Here is a 17,829-nt window from a genome sequence, read left to right as displayed (position 1 = left end):
CAACAAACGGTGTATTTCTATCGCTGCTCGTTTAGTTTTTATTGCCGTTTCAAATATACCGGTCATTTTTGAAACACCCTGTAGGAACATTGTTGAACATGACTGTTGTGAATAGCTTAACACACAAGCAGTTTGTCTGATCACTACAACAGCAGGGCACAGATCGATAGTCACACGCCGACAGCTGTTTTAGCTCTATCCAGTAGTAGATTGCTGGGCTGATGATACTGTAATATATGGGAAAGTATTGTCGTTGAGTGAATGGAGGAGGATACAGGATGACAGACAGAATTTCTATTTGGTATAATGAATTGCAAGTTGCTCTAAATGTAAATTCACGTAAATGAGTAGGAAAAACAATACTGTAATGTCAAATTACAGTTTAGAGGTGTGCTGCTTGATAAAGTCATGTCAATTAAATATCTAGGCATAATGTTACAAAGCAGTACAAAAAGGAACGACCACGAAAGGATGGTAGTAGGGTAGGGGAATGGCGGACTTCTGTTTATTGAGAGTTTTTGGAAAGTGTGGCTCATCTGCAAAGGAGACACTGTATGGCACGCTTGTGCAAACCATTCTAGAGTACTGCCCTACCATGTCATATTAAAGGAAGACATTGAAGCAGGTCAGAAGGTTGCTGCTAGATATGCTACCACTAGACTCGATCAATGTCTGAATGTTACGGAGATGCTACATGAAATCAAATGCGAATCCCTAGACAGAAGATGACAATATTTTCACAAAACAATATTGGGAAAATTTAGAGAACTAAGATTTGCAGCTCACTACAGAATTATTCTACTGCCACCAAGATACATTTTACATAAGGACCTTGACGACAAATTAAGAGCTTGTACAGAGGAATAGAGGTAGTCATTTTTCCCGGACTCGATTTGTGAGTGGAATAGTAAGGGAAAGACTAATAATGGTACATGGTACCCTACCCTCAGCCATACGTCATATGGTGGCTTGCAGAGTACATATGTAAATATTCTTGAGATATATAACCTGGCTCAAATTGCATTCATCCTGACAATTCATTCTTTCTAATTATTTGCAATCCCCCCCGCACCCCAGTTCTTCTTCTTCTTCTTCTTCTTCTTCTTCTTCTTCTTCTTCAGACTTGCGAAAACTATACCTTGACGAACTTGGCGCTGTTTGTCTTAACTGGACCACCCTGTATGGCCACTCACTTTCCTCTTACTGTGTTGTATTTCCTTATATCCATCAGTATACATATCTTAAATTTCAGAGTTTGCATGTGATGTTATGATAATGATAACACATTTACTGCCATTCCATCTGTTCTTTCATTTTCCATGTTAGTTCATCCTTTTTATTAATTATGCTTTTGATGTTTAGACAGAAGATACTGAATGAGAGTTCTTTAATATAAACTTTGTTCAAGATTTACTATTCTGTTTTGTTTGAAACTGTTTCAGCTACCTATATTTGCTCTGTCACTCTTCCTGTCTAACAAAATTATCCTAAAAAGATCTAGAGAACACATTCAAAAGTTTTGGGATAGTATGCGTACTTCCTGTAATTAATCATGCAAGTAGTTTCTTTTCAGCAGCATTCAGATGCACTGTTTAAAATAAACTACATCTACAAAGTCATCACAAAAAGAAGTCAGAGGTGTTTTAACAGTTTTTGAATGCACAGTAGCTGAAACCTGCAAAAAATTACTGCCAGTTAAAGGAAGACTGTGATTATATGATTATACAGTAATGTTTGAAAGAAATTTAGGAAAATGGCGTGCAGTGTTCAACTGATAAAACTCAGCCTATACATCCATCACTCATCATGTACAATTTGAGGAATCAAGTGAAAAATAAAAACTATGCAAGACACATTTAACAAATCTCAAAGTTTCTGGGTAGGAAATGTTTTAGAAGCAATGTCAAGATGAAGATTGCAGTGAACAACTAGCTTAATGCACTGCTAGCAGATTATGGTACAAGAATTTTAATACTTGTGGATGGATATACCAAATGCTTAAATAACAGTGGTGATTATCTAGAGCAGGTGCTAGGTAGCCTGCAAGGGTCCATTTCATCACACGTCAGCACATTACATCTTGCGCTTCACAGTGGATATAGTGATGACAATGAGTTCTAGAAGCAGCCCATTGCCAAGTTCGTTTTTTTTCCCCTGAGAAGGATGGGTTGCCTCTGTGTCGTGTGTCATATAATTCTGAATGTGATGAAGTATCACTACATGTCTCCACACGACGCAGTACGTGTGCTCTGTATACGTACTGATTTCATTTATTACATATGGGTTACACAACTATTGTAGATTGCTGCTGCTGATGAAGATTTGACTGATGCAGCACTTTGAGCAAGCTGCAAAGTTGCACAAATCATTGCAACAACTGGAACACAGTTCTCAATGGGTCCTTTGGTAAAATCATGCCTACTCACTGTCACTGAGTATCAGTGCCAGCAGACATTACAAAATTTGAAGGAATTTGCCTCTCTAACAAATGGTATCTCAATGGACTCGTGATATGGGCACAGATTTTGAAAAATCAATTGAAGCAGAAGTGCCAGATTTTTATAGCTTTTTTGTTAGCCCTTGAAAAATAACTGCAGATGTCACAGAAATTTCTCAGCCCGCACTACTTGTGAGGGGCGTTTATTCTGAACTACAGGTTTTTGAGGAGCTGCTAGATGTGATACCAACAGAGTACACAGTCACAGGTCATGACATATTTGAGGTTGTCTCAGAGTCTGTACGAAACGTGCTTGCCATGAGACAGGCTCTGTTCTGTGGCAACAGATGGTGCACTGCAAATGGTTGGGAGCCAGAAACGCTTCACGAGTAGTCTGAAGGGGAAAAAAATCAAGACGGAAATCGAAAAGAAATATGAAGCATATACTCTTTTGCGCACTGGGAAGCCCTTTGTGCTGAAAATGTGAAATGTGCCGATGTTATGAAGGTAGTGGTGAAGTGTGTAAATTTTGTAAGGTGCCACAGTGTCAACCATCACTAGTTCAAAGGCTTTTTGCATGACCTGGAAGCAGCCTACTGTGATATTCCTTATTACTGCACAGTATGGTGCCTTAGCAGAGGCAAAAGTTCTAAATGTGTTTTTTGCAATTTGGGAAGAAACTGCATTGTTTATGGAAATGAAAGGACAGGGGCAACCATCACATGGCGACAAGGAATGAGTGGTGGACCTGGCCTTGTGAACTCACATTACAAGACTTTTAAACAGCTTCAGTACATCACTTCAAGGACAGGATCTGTTAATTGTTGATCTGCGTTATAAAATTAATGCATTCATGGACAAACTTCATCTATTTGAAAGGCAACTTGGTAGTGGAAACTTAAATTGCCTGAAGAAATAAGTTTTGGTAATTAACCACGAATTATCGTATGAGGTTTCAGGACATGTGATATCTACAAAGAGAGTTGAAACTGTTTAGCACTCCATTTCCAGTTGTACCAGACACCCTTCCTTCAGAAATTCTACTAGAACTAGATGATTGCAAAACAGCACACTGCTCAAGAACAGATATTTCACCACCATGAATTTGGTAAGATGGTATCATGATTTTCAAGCAGAAGACTTTTCCAAATTACACAGGAATGCAGAGGACATCACATATATGTTTGGTTCAACATACGGTTGTGAGAAACTATTTTCTATGATGAAGAGAGTAAAAACTGCAGAAAGGTTCCAGCTGCACAACTCAAAACTTAAGAATATTCTGCGTCTTGTGGCAGCTTGAGGACTGATACATATTAATGTTTTTTTGTTAATTATAATCAGTCACCCTGTATGGCTTTGTACATGGTCTCCTCCCTAGCCAGCAATTTGCACACAGAAATGTACATAAGCTGCTTGCTCAGCCACGTCCACCTGTGAAATTCTGTGCACATGCGTAAGCTGTAAGCCGTGTACTCACTCCTGCACACCAGTGCCTGTGGACGCTTGGCTGCTCGTAGCTGAGCTCTTGAGCTGGAACAGCCTGATCTTGAGCAATTTGTAACTTCAATTTTGTAAGTGATATATTTTTTGTTAATAAATTTAGTACATGGTTGTTACTTCCTACATTAACCTTGTAATTCCATTGAACAGTGGAAATTAACTTCTTTTCTTAATGTATCGTGAGAAGTTTCACAATATTTGCGAAATATGTCACAAATTTGTGGTGATAGTTTGACAACCTAAAGAGGGGCTAGAGACTCTTCATTTTTTTCTGGTGACCGGAAATCGAGAATTTCCCATATCAGCTCTGTGTTGAACCTGACACGCATCTTGGCGTATCCAGTTGCCAAGATAACATATCTGGGTCTGTGTGAACTGGTACTTTTACAGACCAACAATTGGATACACAACTTGCGGGCACTAGAGTACATTGCATAAGTATTGTATGGTCCCTGTTAGTCCTCAGAGAACATGATGATGCCATCCAATTACACCAATCATTGTCTACGTCTGAAACATAATACTCCATCTAATAGGCTCTGATATTTAGCTGGTGCATTTCTTTATCTGAACAACATCTGTTTAAACTGAAAATCTTCTGTAGATGTTATAAAGGTGGTTTGACATCTATATGCTGATGCTACTTCAATTTAGTGAACTGATTTCTTAAACTTATGGTGAGAGAGTGCCTGTACTGCTCTAGATTGTGTAGGGTTTCCATTACATTCACAAGCAGAGAGAGATGCCTGGTATTGTGTACCAGTTGAGGTGTCTGTAGTCGCAGAAAAACTGATAGCCTTATTGCCACCAACATTTTGATTTAGAATTATGACAGAAATACTCCAGGGTTTGGAACTATCCTTTATGATGCTGTCCAACAGCTCCTGATTTGTGAGTTCTTTCCTTACTGACTGGAGGTGGTGAAGAGTGTCATAAGGCTGTCTATGATCTGTCTGTGATCTGATGAAACATGTTCCACTGAATTTTGATGTGTGTGAGGTGTTGCAGGGAAAGATATTGCCCAGTGAGTAGATCAGCACATTCCAGTAATAGTGTCACTGATTGTTCCTGGTCATAATTTCCTTTCTATTGTAATGCGAATGTGTCAACAGATTTATATGGTGGAGGGTATCGATAGCTCAAATCTCAGTTGAACCCTTCTCATTATAGTGCTTCTAAGCTAGGCTCCAATACTACTCGAGGTATTCAAACGTCATCACAATGAAACCCTCCAGATGGATGGGTGCAACGTACTTTTCATCCAGCTCCTGGATGTAAAAATATGCTCTTTTACACCTAACATTATGACTTATCTAGTACCAGTTAATTGGCAAGGGTTCTAGAATGAACATCATATTTATAGGCAATTTTGAAACAATAACAATCAAACTATCTTTCCTCTCCTATGTGAGATATGATCATGGGAAATGAACATAAAAGGCGTTGCAAGCCGAGAAAATGAGCTCTCGTGGCATGTAGTGTGTTGTCAGTGGACACCAGTTCCTCTGACAACCAAGTCAAGAGGGAACACTGTCCACTTAATATTAGTCAGTCATTCTCAGCAAATTTTTCTGTGATAGGTAACCAGAAAGTTGAGATCTAGTATGGTGTCATAGTAGTCCTAATGCAGGGGGACACATTCATTCAGTTTGAGAATTTGTCCCACTGGTTTCCCACTGCAAGCAGCAATCAGATTTCACTTCCACCTATTTAGTGTAATTCATACTAAGGCTGTGCTATGTTGCCTTGGTCAGTTTTTAACAAAATAGCAATCGCTTATTAACTGTAGATACTTACAAACTGGTGCCCACCAGAAGTGTCACCTTTTATCATACAGTATAGCATAACACCTGTCAGGTGTTAGTGTACTTGAGGCCTAGGTTTGCAATCGATTGATGACACCTCCAATCCCATTTAACCTACATGCAGTAATGAAGTGGTTCCCATGAACTGGTTTTGCCTATGGGTTGTATATGCTCAGTTCCACAATCACACCCATGATCCTATGATATCTATTGCATATTTGTATACATCTACAGAAAACTACTTCTGTTCCAGAACATTTTTCTACACTTGTGCCTTTGTATTGCAATTTCAGACTCTAGTGAAACTACAGGCATGACCATTGCTTCCTTTAGCATTTTTGGGAATTCAGTATTTATCTTTCTGGACATCTCCACAGGCAAGACCCTAAGAAAAGCATCCAAGCATGCTCACTGCTCCACTTACTGGATTGTTTGTCACTCTTAAGTCTTCTTTTTATTTCATGTTACCTACCCACAAAGTCTTCAACCTCCTTGGACACGTCACTGTAACACTATTAAATTGCTCTCAGTAAAGCAGACTTTTATCTTTAGAACACACAAAGTCTTCAACCGCCTTGGACATGTCACTGTAACACTATTAAATTGCTCTCAGTAAAGCAGACTTTTATCTTTAGAACATACTGTTCTTTCAGGAGTTCATGCAAGTCTTTGAGGATACAAGTATTTTATAACTTCTCTTATAGTCTACAAAAAACTCTGCTTAATCTGACAATTTATTTCGTGTCATAGTTGGGAGTTGGCCAGCTATCCATCGTGTTAGAATGGCTACTAACTTCAAATTTTCTTAAAAAGGCACCTACAAAGGAATAGTCATTAAGTTTTAATTGTCACCTTGAAAAAATAAAGTTACAGAATTAAATTTTAGCTTTGATACACACTGAAATATCTGTTGTTTTGGCTCCTGAAATGATGTGCTGCATAGTATTGCAGCACACCACTATAGGAGCCAAAACAAATCGGCATAGCACACTGATAAAACTGAACAAGGTGGCACAGTGGTTAACACAGTGGATTTGTATTAGGGAGGACAACGGTTCAAACCTGGCATCCAGCCATCCTGATTTAGGCTTTCCGTGTGTTGTGTTGGCTGAAGAGCCAACGTGGTGTTACTAATGGCGGCCGAAATGCACGCGTTTTAGCTCACGCAGGCTGGCGTGAAGAGGGAAGAACTATACTGACGTGAGGTCTGGAACATGGCAAGGAATGAGAAGTCAGAAAGCGGACATAATTAGTTTGATACTTAACTTTAATCCATTAATGATGATCGTCGCTCTTGACAGTACACGAGTCACAATATTATCTGTTCAGAATTCATTCTAATTACTGAATATGGCGCCTGGCTAGGTCGTAGCAAATGACGTAGCTGAAGGCTATGCTAAACTATTGTCTCGGCAAATGAGAGCGTAAGTAGACAGTGAACCATCGCTAGCAAAGTCGGCTGTACAACTGGGGCGAGTGCTAGAGAGTCTCGCTAGACTAGACCTGCCGTGTGGCGGCACTCAGTCTGCAATCACTGATAGTGGCGACACGCGGGTCCGACTTATACTAACGGACCGCGACCGATTTAAAGGTTACCACCTAGCAAGTGTGGTGTCTGGCGGTGACACCACACCGTGATTTCCCTAAATCGCTTCAGGTAAGTGCTGGGACAGTTCCTGGGAAAGGGCATGGCCAACTTCCTTCCCCATCCTTCCCTAATCCGATGGAACTGATGACCTCGCTCCTGCTGTTTGGTCCCCTTTCCCGAGCCAACCAACCAACCAATACTGATAAAGTGGAGTATTTATAGTAATTCATTTTTGGCAGCAGTGGAAATATATCAGCCATGTCAGGCCAAATCAGATAAAGTCATTAGCCGTCATCAGTCCAGTTACTCATGATTGGATAACTCATAGTAGGCTGTCTTTAGAATGCCTGGGAGATAGCAGTTCAATTACAATAGTGCCAAAACCTGACCACATGCAGCAGCATCTGCATTCTCATGGTGGGGTTACTCCTGTGACATGCTGCATACCATGTTTTGATGTAGCAGAACGTAAAGTGTTGTTCCCATGCTTCTGAACACTGGTCAGACATTTCTAGCTTTGGAATTACTACGAACTGTTACAATTTTGAAATGCAGCTTTTTGTATTTTGGCTATCTTGTCAAATAACTTTTTATGAACTGTGTCAACCTAGCATGATCAACCATAGTTCACAGCCCATTTAGCACATTGGACTCGCATTTGGGAGGACAGTTCAGATCTGCATCCGACCATCCTGATTTAGGTTTTCCATGATTTCCTTAGATAACTCCAGGATAATGCTGACATGGTTCTTTTAAAAGGGCATTTCTAGTTTCCTTCCCCACCCTTGTATAAATTCAAGCTTGTGCTCTGTAAACAAACATATCTACATCTTTAACATATTTTGCATTTTTCCACTACCATCATCTTTTGGCACAATCTTCTGAGGCAACTCATCGTTTAAGGAAAAAAAGTATTTATTCCAAAACATTGAGGAATTAGAATAATACATGGTGTCACCCACAGTCATCTTACACACATTGTCAGTAGCTTTAAATGTTTCTTCACTTTATGTATAGTGACTAATAACATATTTGTCATCAATGAAGCATCACACACTGAAAAGAAGAGTGAATGAAGTCCACAGACACAACACTAGAAGATCGTTTATAGTCATTATTAAAGCAGTCAGTGGCCGAGAGAGAGAGAGAGAGAGAGAGAGAGAGAGAGAGAGAGAGAGAGACGACTGATGACCTCAGAAGTTAAGTCGCATAGTGCTCAGAGAGAGAGAGAGAGAGAGAGAGAGAGTTAGTTCAATATGCAGCCACCCAAAAAAAAAAAAAAATAAATAAATAAATATATATATATATATATATATATATATATATATATATATATATATATATATCTTGTACAATAGTTTAAAACTGGCAGCACACCTTGAAAAGAAAAAGTATATCACTAGTTATATGAATAGTATTATGGTTAATGCTTATTAAATTTAAGCCAATGTGCTGTTTAGTAACTTATTTATGGCCAGACATTTAACCATATGGTCCTCACAAATAACTCATGAATACATAATCTCTAAACTGACTCGTTCCACCTCATTTCAACAAAAAATGATGCAAATGATTTATGGAACATGTAACTAACTAAATAGATTATGATGCTTATCCAGCAGTCAAAATGAACTTTCAGACGAAATAGAAGCTCCTACTACTCTTAGGAGTGCTATTTTCTATTAACATGTTAAAAACCAGTTTGTTTTTATGTGCAGAGGTCATTATACAAGTGATCTGCATCTTTGCAATATAACAGTTGTATTATTTATTAATGTGTTTTTTTTTTTTTAAAAAAAGTTGTATGTTTCCTTCTATCTAATCACTGTAGATCTTACATAGAATTGTAAAATAATATGTGGTCATAAGTGGACCAAATTTTGACATTGCTTTGTGGAGCTTTCAAGTTTCACAAACTAGTGTAAAACTAGTACAGTTTCCTGTGAGAGGGAAGGACTCCAGTTCATGTGAGTTATATTTGGAAATGCATATTCATAATTAGAAAATGTAGACAATTTGGAAAAGTAATGTATGTTTGAGCATGTGCTGCACATAACAGAATACAGAAGTAAATAACTACACATTTGGGACATTCTGATCTGTAAAGTTAATTTTTTTCTTACACAACTGACCTTAACTTTATGCTTGTCATTACAGTGCGCTGTAACCTTTGGTGTAACATAGCCCATCTTTCATGATCCCACCGTTATGAGCTACAGTATATTTCAGGCACGGATGTTACGAGCTTAATTATTTTTATTTTTTACTGTCATTTCATCAGTGTATTTCAGTGGTTTGGTGGCTGAGTGTGACTAAGGATCCGAAGGTCAGAGATTCAATTTTCAGTTTCTCTTGTGATTTTTCTAGCTCTTGCCAATTCTTTCGTCTCCTGCAATGATTTTTCAATCCGAAAAATGCCATGCTGTGTTGTGATTTGGAGTATATATAAAACTGTAAGTCCTGCTAGCTACGTCAGTCAATGGTCATACCATGTCTGTTAAAGCACTGCACTGTTCTTACCTATCTTAGTGTTGAGGAATGCATTACTTTTGTGTTTGCTCAAACACAAGTTTATTAAAATTGTACGACAGATAGCTGCTCAAACTGGTGACATTAATATGCATTTCGTGCATCTGTTTCAGCGTCATGTTTGGCCTCATCTTAATGCAGCTGTTAGAGGGCATGGGTCACATTGCTGTGGTGCCAGTTAAGTATATTAGTAGATCGGGTTTCACTAGGCATGGCCTGCACCTCAGTAGGTATGGGAAGGGGAAGCTGGCAGAGCTTATAGGTGGCAAGTGTAGTGTGTGGTGGTGGGATCACTCATGGAAAAATACCTGTAGTAGTTGGTGTTGGAGCTGCACCTTTTTTTTTTAAAGTGAAGTCTGCTGATAGGTATACCTGCTTAAAGGAAGTCCATCTAACTAATGAATCACCTTCAAAGGTGGTCAGGTATCCAAGTAGAGAAGGAATTAGTATATTTCATCAGAATATAAGAGGTATTAGAGAAAAAGTTATTAAACTGCTTATAGATGTTGACTCTGACATTATTGGTATATCAGAGCACCACTTAAATAATTTGACAATTCATAGGCTACCCTTACCAGGATACAGATTAGCTAGCTGTTTTTCAAGGTGTTCCTTGAGGAGTGGAAGAGTGGTTATGTACATAAAAACATTCCGTTTGAGTCCACTGATGTATCACGACACTGCACTGAACAGATATTTGACTGCTGTGCAGGGGCAGTTGAATTTAGTGAAACTAAACTTCTAATTGTTGTTGTTTACAGGTCCCCTAACTCTGATTTCTTGGTTCACTTTATAGGAAGTACCAATGATTAGTTATATGTGGTGTCTTCCAATATTAATTTTGTATATGATTGTGCAAGAAAAAGGATAATGGTAGATCTCCTAAACTCATATGATATGATGCACACTGTGTTTTTTCCAACGAGGTGCAAGGTAACAGTAGCACAGCCGTAGACAATATTTTTATTCATTCTTTATTACTAGAACCATGGACCTTGCCATTGGTGGGGAGGCTTGCGTGCCTCAGCGATACAGATAGCCGTACTGTAGGTACAACCACAACGGAGGGGTATCTGTTGAGAGGCCAGACAAACGTGTGGTTCCTGAAGAGGGGCAGCAGCCTTTTTAGTAGTTGCAAGGGCAACAGTCTGGATGATTGACTGATCTGGCCTTGTAACAATAACCAAAACGGCCTTGCTGTGCTGGTACTGCGAACGGCTGAAAGCAAGGGGAAACTACGGCAGTAATTTTTCCCGAGGGCATGCAGCTTTACTGTATGATTAAATGATGATGGCGTCCTCTCGGGTAAAATATTCCGGAGGTAAAATAGTCCCCCATTTGGATCTCTGGGCGGGGACTACTCAAGAGGATGTCGTTATCAGGAGAAAGAAAACTGGCGTTCTACGGATTGGAGCGTGGAATGTCAGGTCCCTTAATCGGGCAGGTAGGTTAGAAAATTTGAAAAGGGAAATGGATAGGTTAAAGTTAGATATAGTAGGAATTAGTGAAGTTCGGTGGCAGGAGGAACAAGACTTGTGGTCAGGTGACTACAGGGTTATAAACACAAAGTCAAATAGGGGTAATGCAGGAGTAGGTTTGATAATGAATAGGAAAATAGGAACGCGGGTAAGCTACTACAAACAGCTTAGTGAACGCATTATTGTGGCCAAGATAGATACGAAGCCCACACCTACTACAGTAGTACAAGTTTATATGCCAACTAGCTCTGCAGATGACGAAGAAATTGAAGAAATGTATGATGAAATAAAAGAAATTATTCAGATAGTGAAGGGAGACGAAATTTAATAGTCATGGGTGACTGGAATTCGAGTGTAGGAAAAGGGAGAGAAGGAAACGTAGTAGGTGAATATGGATTGGGGCTAAGAAATGAAACAGGAAGCCGCCTGGTATAATTTTGCACAGAGCACAACTTAATCATAGCTAACACTTGGTTTAAGAATCATGATAGAAGGTTGTATACATGGAAGAACCCTGGAGATACTAAAAGGTATCAGATAGATTATATAATGGTAAGACAGAGATTTAGGAACCAGGTTTTAAATTGTAAGACATTTCCAGAGGCAGATGTGAACTCTGACCACAATCTATTGGTTATGTCCTGTAGATTAAAACTGAAGAAACTGCAAAAAGGTGGGAATTTAAGGAGATGGGACCTGGATAAACTGAAAGAACCAGAGGTTGTACAGAGTTTCAGGGAGAGCATAAGGGAACAATTGACAGGAATGGGGGAAAGAAATACAGTAGAAGAAGAATGGGTAGCTTTGCGGGATGAAGTAGTGAAGGCAGCAGAGGATCAAGTAGGTAAAAAGACGAGGGCTAGTAGAAATCCTTGGGTAACAGAAGAAATATTGAATTTAATTGATGAAAGGAGAAAATATAAAAATGCAGTAAATGAAGCAGGCAAAAAGGAATACAAACGTCTCAAAAATGAGATCGACAGGAAGTGCAAAATGGCTAAGCAGGGATGGCTAGAGGACAAATGTAAGGATGTAGAGGCTTATCTCACTAGGGGTAAGATAGATACTGCCTACAGGAAAATTAAAGAGACCTTTGGAGAGAAGAGAACCACTTGTATGAACATCAAGAGCTCAGATGGAAACCCAGTTCTAAGCAAAGAAGGGAAAGCAGAAAGGTGGAAGGAGTATACAGAGGGTCTATACAAGGGCGATGTACTTGAGGACAATATTATGGAAATGGAAGAGGATGTAGATGAAATGGGAGATACGATACTGCGTGAAGAGTTTGACAGAGCACTGAACGACCTGAGTGGAAACAAGGCCCCCGGAGTAGTCAACATTCCATTGGAACTACTGACGGCCTTGGGAGAGCCAGTCCTGACAAAACTCTACCATCTGGTGAGCAAGATGTATGAAACAGGCGAAATACCCTCAGACTTCAAGAAGAATATAATAATTCCAATCCCAAAGAAAGCAGGTGTTGACAGATGTGAGAATTACCGAACAATCAGTTTAATAAGCCACAGCTGCAAAATACTAACACGAATTCTTTACAGACGAATGGAAAAACTAGTAGAAGCCAACCTCGGGGAAGATCAGTTTGGATTCCGTAGAAATACTGGAACACGTGAGGCAATACTGACCTTACGACTTATCTTAGAAGAAAGATTAAGGAAAGGCAAACCTACGTTTCTAGCATTTGTAGATTTAGAGAAAGCTTTTGACAATGTTGACTGGAATACTCTCTTTCAAATTCTAAAGGTGGCAGGGGTAAAATACAGGGAGCGAAAGGCTATTTACAATTTGTACAGAAACCAGATGGCAGTTATAAGAGTCGAGGGGTATGAAAGGGAAGCAGTGGTTGGGAAGGGAGTAAGACAGGGTTGTAGCCTCTCCCCGATGTTATTCAATCAGTATATTGCGCAAGCAGTAAAGGAAACAAAAGAAAAATTCGGAATAGGTATTAAAATCCATGGAGAAGAAATGACATTGTAATTCTGTCAGAGACAGCAAAGGACTTGGAAGAGCAGTTGAACAGAATGGATGGTGTCTTGAAGGGAGGATATGAGATGAACATCAACAAAAGCAAAACGAGGATAATGGAATGTAGTCGAATTAAGTCAGGTGATGTTGAGGGTATTAGATTAGGAAATGAGACACTTAAAGTAGTAAAGGAGTTTTGCTACTTGGGGAGCAAAATAACTGATGATGGTCGAAGTAGAGAGGATATAAAATGTAGACTGGCAATGGCAAGGAAAGCGTTTCTGAAGAAGAGAAATTTGTTAACATCGAATATAGATTTAAGTGTCAGGAAGTCATTTCTGAAAGCATTTGTATGGAGTGTAGCCATGCATGGAAGTGAAACATGGACGGTAAATAGTTTGGACAAGAAGAGAATAGAAGCTTTCGAAATGTGGTGCTACAGAAGAATGCTGAAGATTAGATGGGTAGATCACATAACTAATGAGGAGGTACTGAATAGGATTGGGGAGAAGAGGAGTTTGTGGCACAACTTGACCAGAAGAAGGGATCGGTTGGTAGGACATGTTCTGAGGCATCAAGGGATCACCAATTTAGTATTGGAGGGCAGCAATCGTAGGGGGAGACCAAGAGATGAATACACTAAGCAGATTCAGAAGGATGTAGGTTGCAGTAGGTACTGGGAGATGAAGAAGCTTGCACAGGATAGAGTAGCATGGAGAGCTGCATCAAACCAGTCTCAGGACTGAAGACCACAACAACAACATTACTAGATGGGCATTCTGTTACTAAAGGGTGAATGGCCTTTCAGACCATGATGCACAAATTTTAACACTAAATGGCTTTTGCACTCAAACAAATATTACATATAATTACGAACTATGTAGGAAAGCTAATCCAGCGGCAATAGAGAGTTTTTAAACCTCGTTAAGGAACAAGAGTGTCAGGATTTTATAATGCTGATAATAATTCCATTCATATGTTACAAACGGGGTATTAGCAGTAAAAGGCAGTCTGGGTGGCTGACTAGTGGAATAAGGACATCATGTAGAACAAAGCAGCAATTATATCGAAATGTTAGAAGTAGTCACAATCAAGGTACAGTAGCCCATAATAAAAAGTATTGTAAGGTGCTTAAAAATGTTATTAGGAAGGCAAAGATTATGTGGTACACAAACAGAATAGCTAATTCACAGGATAAAATTAAAACCTTATGGTTAGTTGTGAAGGAAGTGTCTTGGTCAGCAACACATGGTCGACGATATAAAATCAATACATAGTAAAAATATTTCTGTTACTGATAAATTAGATATATGTACAGCATTTAACAACCACTTTCTGAGAATTGCTGGTGAATTAAATAAAAATTTAGTTTCTACAGGGAACCATATAACTCTTTTGGAAAATGCCTTTACGAATTTGATGTCTAAAATATTCCTCTGTGATACTGACAAGAGGAAGATTGAGTCAATAATTAAGTCACTGAAGACAAAGGACTCTCATGGATACGATGGAATTCCTAGCAGAATATTAAAGTACTGTGCTGCACATGTTAGGGTGGTACTTAGCCATATTCGTAATTTTTCCTTTAGGAACGGTCAGTTTCCTGAATGATTGAAGTACTCAGTAGTAAAGCTGCTTTACAAAGGAATAATATAGACAATTTTAGACATACTTCTATGCCATCAGTGTTTGCTAAAGTTATTGAAAAGGCTATGTATTCAAGGATAATTGATCATTTTATATCACATGATTTGCTATCAAATGTACAGTTTGGCTTTAGAAATTATTTAACAACTGAAAATGCTTTCTCTTTTCTCTGTGAGGTACTGGATGAATTAAACAAAATGTTTCGAACACTAGGCGTATCTTTTTATTTAACCAAGGAATTTGATTGTGTTGATCACAAAAACTTGCTCCAGCTGTTGGACCATAACGGAATTTGGGGAGTAGATGAAAATTGGTTCACCTCTTACAGACAGCAAATGGTAATTATTCTCAGTGTTGAGAATGGCTGTGATGTGGGTTCTGAGTGGGGTACACACAATTTTAATTTCACAGAACGGGCCTATGATTAGTGAAACTGAACAGTTCAAATTTCTAGGTGTTCAGATAGATAGATAGTAGACTGTCGTGGAAAGCCCATGTTCAGGACCTTGTTCAAAGACTTAATGTGGCCATTTTTACTATTCGAACGGTATCTGAAGCAAGTGATCATTTAACATGAAAATTAATCTACTTTGCTTATTTTCATTTGCTTATGTCATATGTTATTATATTTCAGGGTAACTCATCTCATTTTAAAAGGATATTTTTGGCTTTAGAAATGGGCAGTTCAGGCAATAACTGGTGTAAGTTCACGAACCTCTTGTCGACTCCTGTTCATTAGTCTGGCATTTTGACATTGGTCTCTCAATATATATATTCTTTACTATCGTTTCTTGTTAACAATATCAGCTTATTCCCACGAATTAGCAGCTTTGACTCAGTTAATACTCGGCAGAAATCCAATATGCATTTGGATTGGACTTCCTTAACTCTTGTGCAGAAAGGTGTGCAGTATCCTGCTGCATCCATTTTCAATAAGCTATGGCAAGAATTAACAAATTTTAGCAGTAATCCATGCTCTTTCAAATCAAAACTGAAGAGTTTCCTCATGAGTCACTCTTTCTATTCTGCCGAGGAGCTCCTTGAAAATTAAGCTGATTCTTATGTTATATTGTTGATTGCATTTACTTAAACTTATGGCTTGACTTTTTTTGGGTTCATAAACATTTTATTTTATCTGTTATTACTTTCATGTTGTAATTTCATGTACTGACACATTCCATGACCTTGGAGATTTGCTCCTCAATCTATTCCTACAGAACTAGACTTGGAAATAAAATAAAATATGAGCTATGTAAGAGCAAATACAGATACACAAACAGATAAGCCTAGAGCAGCAAAACTGTGGTAGGTTAATAGGAAATTTGGTGTAGGAATGTTTCAAGCAAGATCAATCCATAGCACAAGTTCCAGTACCTGAATCATAAGAATGAGCTGAAGAGCAGCCCCATGAGTAAACAAGTCCGTTGCGATGATGTTATTCACAGTAAACACAGGACTGCAGAGCACGTCACACATAGAGGGGCTGCACTAGTTGTGATGGGAGCGGCACTTACAGTGACGTTTGGAATCTCTCAATGGTAGTACCCTCCTTGGTGTGAGAATGACTGTGAGCTCTATATCACTGTCAAATGAAGATAAAATGTCTATCGTACATACTAAACATGACAAACAAATGCAGTATGGAAATTACTTTCCCACTAGACTCTCACAGACATTCTGTACATTGGCATGACCAAATTATATATTATTCAGTCTTCTTTACCCTGTTAGTAATGTTAAGACATTTGTGTTATTTGGCTACCTTCAACTAGGAAGCTACCCACTACCTTCACTGTTCCTCAGTATTGTTCCCATTTTAGTATACTACAATTATATGACTATTCTAAGCTCTATTGCTGTTACAGATTTTTAGTACAATCCACTTATATTTCTGTTTACTTCAATGATACCCCTCTGAGACTCAGTGGTAAAGTGACAGACTACGGATCCACAAGTCCCAGGTTCAATTCCCAGTCCGAGGATTTTCGTCTGTCACTTATTACTTTTTTCACATTTGGCAATGACCGTTAGTGTGAAAAATGCCAAATTGCACTGAGGTTTGGAGTCCATGTTAAACTGTTGGTCCCCTTATAACTAGCGATTAAATAATTTCAAAAGTCTGAGGAAAGCAATGGTGCAGCATCTCCAATAGCATTGTGCCTAATAAAACACGGTGGTTTTCAAACCAACCTTTGAGTTAATGATAGCTTAACCTGTTTTTTTTCCCCTCTGCTGTTGCTTATCATGTATCTACAGATTAATCAACATCAGTATTACTATACACGGTCTGGTTACATTAATGTGATCACTGCTTATCTTCAGTGTTAATATACAGTAACCACTCACAGACGGCAGGTGGTAGCACTAGCAGTGAACCATATATAAAGTGTATTGGGGGGATGTGAGAAAGAGCAGTCTCATAAAGCAGAAACAGAGTGATTTATCTGACATCCAAAAGGGCATTATCATTGGCTTTTAGGCCAATGCTAGAAGAATTTCCAAAATGGCTATTTTGTAAACTGTTTGTGTGCCACCATGGTTGAAGTATACTGTGCGCAGCAAAATGGCTCCACCCAAACCTGGCACCAAGGCAAATGTAGTGCAAAATGGACCATAGATGACAGTGGCGAACAACAGCTATGGAGATGTGTATGTGTGAATAGACATGGAACTAATACAACTTCAATTCACACCTTATGCACATTTTTGCCTTCTTAAACAGTCAGTATTGCTGAGTCTCCAGCATTAGAATAGCACCCAAGCTTTGTTTGTAATGGGGAAATCTTGCCTGTTCCTCAGGTGAAGGTGATCTACTGATCTGAAGGACTTATATTTTCCTTGAGACATATGAATCTCAAC

The sequence above is a fragment of the Schistocerca nitens genome, chromosome 4 (genome assembly GCF_023898315.1).
Source record: "Schistocerca nitens isolate TAMUIC-IGC-003100 chromosome 4, iqSchNite1.1, whole genome shotgun sequence".
NCBI classification, from domain to species: Eukaryota; Metazoa; Arthropoda; class Insecta; order Orthoptera; family Acrididae; genus Schistocerca; species Schistocerca nitens.
Note: the sequence above shows the minus strand (reverse complement) of the source record.